The sequence below is a fragment of the Tursiops truncatus genome, chromosome 19 (assembly GCF_011762595.2).
Source record: "Tursiops truncatus isolate mTurTru1 chromosome 19, mTurTru1.mat.Y, whole genome shotgun sequence".
Lineage (NCBI taxonomy): Eukaryota > Metazoa > Chordata > Mammalia > Artiodactyla > Delphinidae > Tursiops > Tursiops truncatus.
Window position 1 is genome coordinate 39,655,341 of NC_047052.1, and position 6,021 is coordinate 39,661,361.

The following is a 6,021-nucleotide window of genomic DNA, read 5'->3' on the forward strand; positions in this document are numbered from 1 at the left end:
CTGGAGGCCCCTCTGAGTCCTCTGACATCGCAGTCTGGTTCCATACTTGGGTGACTACACAGCTGCCGTCTGGAGTTCTTCCTCACCGCCAACCTGGGAATTTCCGTCACCTCTTTCAGCCATTGGATTCCCTGCTTCCTGGAGCTTCTGTCTTTTCTTTCTTGGTTTAATCCCTCCTTTCGATGGTGCACAACCCCCAGTAGCTTTCTGATAATGTAGTTATGAGGTCTGGGTTAAGCTGGTAGGGCAAAGAAGTTTCTGCATCTTTTCCCTCTAAATCATTATCCCACCCCCCACCAAAGAAAAAAAAAAGGCAAATAAATGAGAGAACAAGAATGCCAAGTAGAAACACAAACCATTGTTTTTTTACAAAATGAGCTGACAGCCATAACCTGATAGTGCAAAGGATAGAACAAAAATGAGAGAGGCTCGGGACCTTGTTCTACTATGTTTGCAGCGGCGCAGGAGCCAGTCTGCCAAGTGGAACCTCAAGGAGCTCAGGACACACCACACAAGGCTTAGGAGACACCACGCATGGCACAGGGACACACTCCATGGGAGGAGTGTGTCCCCAGGCCCCGACTCATAAGCCTGAGATTTCCTCCCCAATTCTTTTTGGAAGATGGGAGGATGACACTGTTAAAGGCTAGAGTGAATATCAAACCCAAAGCAGGGGGATTTGGGGAAAGTCTGCTGCTAAGCATAGGCCCCCAGCTTCCTCTCCAGTCTGGTTCATGGAGCAGAGGCAGGTCAGGAGGCCACCTTTTCCTCATGGAACACAAGTTCTAGGAATTTTAACACGTGTAGATTCCTCTAATGACTACTATAGTCAGGATACAGGAGAGTTCCATCACCCACCCCCACAAAATAAACCCACTCCCTCATGTTTTCCCTTTATAGACATAGCCTCCCTCCACCCCAGACCCCTGGTAGCCACTGGTCTGTTCTCCACAATGTGTCTCTTCAAGAATGTCATAGGGCTTCCCTGGTGGCACAGTGGTTGAGAGTCCGCCAGCCGATGCAGGGGACATGGGTTCGTGCCCCGGTCCGGGAAGATCCCACATGCCTCAGAGTGGCTAGGCCCGTGAGCCATGGCCGCTGAGCCTGCGCGTCCGGAGCCTGTGCTCCACAATGGGAAAGGCCACAGCAGTGAGAGGCCCGCGTACCGCCAAAAAAAAAAAAAAAAAAAAAGAATGTCATAGAAGTGCAGGAATACAGACGCAGATGTAAAGAATGGACTTGAGGACATGGGGAGGGGGAAGGGCAAGCTGGGGCGAAGTGAGAGAGTGGCACTGATGTATATACACTACCAAATGTAAAATAGATAACTAGTGGGAAGCAGCCGCATAGCACAGGGAGATCAGCTCGGTGCTTTGTGACCACCTAGAGGGGTGGGATAGGGAGGTTGGAAGGGAGACGCAAGAGGGAGGAGATATGGGGATATATGTATATGTATAACTGATTCACTTTGTTATAAAGCAGAAACTAACACACCATTGTAAAGCAATTATACTCCAATAAAGATGTTAGAAAAAAAAGGAGAACAAAAAAAAACAAATTAGAAAAAAAGAATGTCACAGAAGTGGAATCAAATCACATGCATGTAACCTCTTGAGACTGGTTTCTTTTGCTTGGCTCAGTGCCATTGAGATTCATCCAAATTATTGCATGTATCAATATGTGTTTCTCTTTGTTGCTGCTACAAACATTTTTATATAGGTTTTGGTGTGAAGATAGATTTTTATTTCTCTTGGGAAGACACCCAGGAATAGGACTGTGTGGGTCATATGGTGAGTGTATGTTTATAGGTAACAACCAAACTTTTTCTAGAGTGACCGTACCATTTTTCGTTCCCATCAGCAATGCATGAGAGTTTCTGTTGCTAGACCTTACCAGAACTTGGTATTGATAGTATTTTTAAAATGTTATCCATTTTAATAGGTATATAATGGTATCTCATTATGGTTTTAAGTTTCAGCCATTATTTCCCTAATGGCTAATTATGTTGAATATTTTTCACATGCCCGTTTGTCATCCTTACATCCTTCTGGTAAAGCGTCTCTTGAAGTGTTTGCCCATTTTTTAATTGAGTTGTTTGTTTTCTTACAGTTGCGTTTTGAGGGTTCTTTGTATACTTAAAGGTACAAGTTCTTTGTTGTATTGAGTAAGTGATTTACAAATCTTTTCCCCGATCAATAGCTTTGTCTTTTCATTCTTATCTTTTTTGAGTAAAAAATTTTAAATTGTGATCATGGAGACCATCTTTAAAGTCATTCCCATCTCCCCACTAATATGCACTTACTGAGCACCTGTGGTAAGCAGATTCCTGCTAGGCATTGGGCTGCAGAAGACTGATGGAATTCACTGCCCTTCCCGCCGCCCCCCTGACCCGGGGGCGGGGGACTGTCCAGTTTAGACCCTGAGCCCTGAGAGGGGCTCGGAACTTCCTCAGAATCTGTACCCTCTATTCTGCTCGGTTCCAACTGGTCCATTAGAATTATGCCCAAGCATCCCCATCTTACCCACACTTGCAAAAGCTGTTTCCTCCACCTAAGTGTAGTCTGCCCTCCTCCCCACCTAGGTCAACCCTGTCTGCCCTTCCAAGCCCAGCCTGGAAAATCCACCAGGCCCAAAGCCTTCTCTGATCCAAAACTTCTGTTTCTTTGTCTGTTGCCTGCTTTGACTATGTCGGCTTTTCTCCCAGCTGATTGGTTTTTGAGGATTAAATCGCCTATATGAAACTTTTAGAAATGCCCAGCACAGAGACTATTAGAAAATATGTTTTCCATGCAAGTTGCTGCAAGCCCCCAAACTCTGAGAGCCCCTCGTTTTAAGGTTCCCTCCCATCCTTCCTTAGAAGCCAGGGTCTGACAGAGGGCTCCGCAAGATGCTTTCAATGACAGCAAACCGGTCCGTGTGTAGCCACCTCAGGCAAAACCACAGCACTGTCCCACGAACCTACTGGAAATAGCATCCCTCTTCAGCCAAAGGGCAGCACTAAGGGTGGGATTTCAGGTACCTCGGCAAGCCAGGAGAAGAATTTCTGAGTAGGGGGCTTCTGGTTGTTCCAGTATCCTGCCACCAATGGTAGGCAGACCTGGCGGTGAGTCTCCCAGAGTGCCCTAAGCTTCCTGTTCTAGGATGAGGACAAATAAAAAGCGAACCCCATACTGGAGTCCCATTTAGCAGGCCCTGTTCCCAAATGTCGATTCCTAATACGCAACAGCTGCTGCTACGCTTTCTTCTGGGCGAGTGATTCATGTCTTTGCTCAAAAAAGATAAGCAGAACAAATGTTTACTTAGATGGATAACAGAGGGACAGTTGGAAAACAGAGACTGGCAACTGGAAATATTTTGCTGCGATTTGATCCGTGACAATGAATCTGAATTAGTCATATGGTGCTAACTGGCTGGGCTGTCTTGGGTCCAGAGGCAGAGTGGGACAGAAGCTCCCCTTCCTGGAAGAGGCGTGCCAGTGACAAAAGGGCATGTGAAGAGGAAGCCGGAAAGTTTGCTCAGAGCATGTCAGAGCTGCTCCTTCCTGCCCAGAGGACTTTCCCTGACCTTACTTGGTACCTGACCCAGTCCCCTCGCCCAGAGGAGCCATAGAGAGAAGGGGGGCAGAGAAGGGAAAACTCTGCACGCACATGTCTGGCGCCTCTAAAATCCATGAACATCTTCAGAAATTAAAGAAAACATTTAACTTTCTGTGTGTATGCATGAGAAAAAAGCTTAAAAACAAAATCCCAACACCCGCAGTAATGAATTTGAATCTTTGGGACAGTGGTACCTATATTGACTCACCTAAGGAGGAAACATGTACCTTGAATGTGGAAACCTAAATGTGGGGCTGTAGAAGCGGATTTTCAGCCTAATTAGGTTTACATAATTTAAAATCTTGCATCCTATTTTATGCCTATACATTATGTAGTTGTCCTTCAAATACATTATTTAGTAGAGAGATCATAAATATTTCTATAAGAAGGGAGAAAAGTCAGAGATGTAATTCCACTTTTTTTTTTTTTTTTTTGGCCCCCAAAGAGAAAAATACTATGTTTTGTGAAAAATTTCTTAAAGAAGTGGGAAGAAAAGCTCAGGGAAAACCCCAAACTCGGGTCCCTTCTCACCTCAGGTCAGAACATCTGCCGTTAGTGCTAATGAGTCTGGAAGGATAATTAAAGTCATAGGGAAGGTGTACCTTCTCAGAGCAGCAACGCTGTGCTGAGCAGGGGACGGGGCTGTTTTAACAGCAAACATGAGTGTGGAGGGTGGAGAACCTCATCTTCACAGGTGGGTTTTTCTAAGCCTGTGATAAAGTGTATAAACTGGGTGACATGCTCCCCTCCTGCTGTCCACAAGCACTTCCGGTGGGAGGCTCTCTGGGGCTGAAGCAGAGGCTGGGGGAGGTGGGGTTGGACCCAGGAGCGCACGAGTGGGTGTCCTTCTGTAATGGAGTGGACAGCTGTCGGTTTTGATGGCCCAGCTCTTTTCCCTCCTTCTTCTACTGATAGCACTTTGGTTTTCCTTGGAGGAACGTGCTTCTCCCATATTCTCAGTCCACGATGGTGATGTTTGGGTGATTAGAAACTGCGTCCCCCTCCCCCTCCACTGGACCCAGTTCCAGGGAGAACCTGTGGTCCAGCCTGAATCAGTGAGCTGCCTCCAGCCAGTCCCCTGAGGCTGGTACTGGGTGGTCCCGTGGCCCCGTCTGGGCAGCTGAGAGTTGGAATCAGGACTTACGCCTGAATCTCCAGGGATGAGAAGCAGCTTTTCTGCCCAGTCGCTGAAAAGGTGTGATCTCGGGGCCGCTGATGGGCATTTGTTTGCCCCGTGCCCAGGCATGCTGCGAACGAGTTCCCAGGACAGAGTTTAAGCCCCTGGCTCGACCACCCTTAGCCCTCTCACTGACTCATGCCTAACCCACTTGGATGCTTTTCTCTGCCTGTTTTTTATTGCCCTTGCAACAGTGAGACTCACATACACCCATCTTTGGCCCAAGGCAGAGCGGGAGGGAAGGCGTGAAGGCGAGAGCCAGATTTAGGTTCCACCTGGGGACTCTGAGCCCTCCTGAGGGAAACTGCAGGGTCCCAGTGCGGAAGCCCCTCCGTAGCTTCCCTGACATGTCCAGCGCCTGCCTCCAGAGATGGGGAGGTACTGTGTGGCCTCCTGAGACCAGGAGCCATGGGCAGCACTCACCATGGCCGGGTTCTTCCTCCAAGCCCCGCCGTTTGCCTCGTGGACAGGAAGCCGCTCTCCAGGCTCACTCCGAGCAGTCCTCTGTCTGCTACGAGGTGGCTTGAACTGCTCAAGGCAGAGACCAGTTTCTCCAGCTAAATGCCCCCAGTTCCTCCCACTGTGTCCATGGCTGTGGTCCAACGACCTCCTGCCACTGGGGCCCCAATGCTCTTCGTTCTCTTAACATGTCCACTAAGAACTGATGCAGCTCAACTGGCCTGCTCAGAAGTGAAAGATGGGGCTTGTATCTGGGCCACCCAGGAGGCCAGAGGTAGTTAAAACACCACTTCTGGGCTTCCCTGGTGGTGCAATGGTTGAGAGTCCGCCTGCCGATGCAGGGGACACGGATTCGTGCCCTGGTCCGGGAAGATCCCACATGCCGCGGAGCGGCTGGGCCCGTGAGCCATGGCTGCTGAGCCTGCACGTCTGGAGCCTGTGCTCCACAACAGGAGAGGCCACAAAAGTGAGAGGCCCGCGTACTGCAAAAAAAAAAAAACCCAAAAACCCAAAAAACCCCACCACTTCTTACTGCTCCTGGAGAAACAACCAGAATTATCTCTAGCAGACCTAAATTCCCTGCGTGCTCTTGGTCCCAAAACCTGAGGATCCTCTCTCCCTCCCTCCTGGGCATTTGTTCTCCCTCCTGCTGGAGCTCTCTGTCTTCCCTGGGTTGGTTCCTGCCCATCCTTTTCCTCAGATCTCAGTTTGAATGGCTCTTCCCTGCCCCCAAACTGGGCCAGACCACTCTGCTATAAGTCTCATTCATTCATTCATTCATTATGTTGG